Here is an 893-nt window from a genome sequence, read left to right as displayed (position 1 = left end):
GATCACACAAACAAGCTCCAAAGAAAAGCAATTAATAGCCTCAAACAGCACCATATGAGTACAACTACACAGGCTACATTTGTACCATGCCCAGCTGAGCAGACATGCAAGTTAACTCTCAGTGCATTAGCTCTAGACCCAACAACAATATACTCCAGTCACTATGGCACTGTGCTGAAGCTAAATGAGGCTCAGAGCTGTGCACGCCTTAACTGTTCAAGGATGCCAGCTACTCTCTTTGCACTGCATTATGCTTGAAGATGTTTCAATAACTACCTTGCATGGAGCTGTGCAGTGTGGTGCCTAGGAAAATATTAAGAAGGGATGTAAAGCCACAAGGAGATGAAGAGTATCATATACCAATAAGGCAGGGAAAGTAGATAGAGCTAGGAATTGTCAATAGAGTCGACCTCTCAGGTGAGTTAGATTGATTTATATAAGGGCTATTTTTAGGCCCAGATTTTCAAAAGATTTGGGTGCATCAGCATTTTGGCTATGCAGCTTGAGGCATCTTTAGAGTTTCTTTTCTGCAGAGCAACCAGCTTGAGACTTCAAACTGGGCATGTTCAGCTGAGACACATGATACTGCTGATCAACTTGAAAATCTTGGTCCAGCTGAGCTTTTATTGTGTTTTTTTTAAAGTTGTGAATAATAACCTATGTATGTGCATGTGTATATACATATTTTTTTTTTAAATAAGGCATTCCTCAAGCATCTTTTCAATGACTTGAGTTTATGACCCACAAATCCTGTATTACAGAAAAAAGTAGCTCAAGATTTTGGAGCTCACTTACCTTTTCGTCCCTCAGCTTTGTCAGACATAAAACGGAGAAAGTAATACTTGCCTCATAAGGTGTGCCATAATCATAGAATCATAGAATCATAGAATCAT

The sequence above is a fragment of the Pygoscelis adeliae genome, unplaced genomic scaffold (assembly GCF_000699105.1).
Source record: "Pygoscelis adeliae isolate BGI_AS28 unplaced genomic scaffold, ASM69910v1 Scaffold111, whole genome shotgun sequence".
Classification (NCBI taxonomy): domain Eukaryota; kingdom Metazoa; phylum Chordata; class Aves; order Sphenisciformes; family Spheniscidae; genus Pygoscelis; species Pygoscelis adeliae.
Note: the sequence above shows the minus strand (reverse complement) of the source record.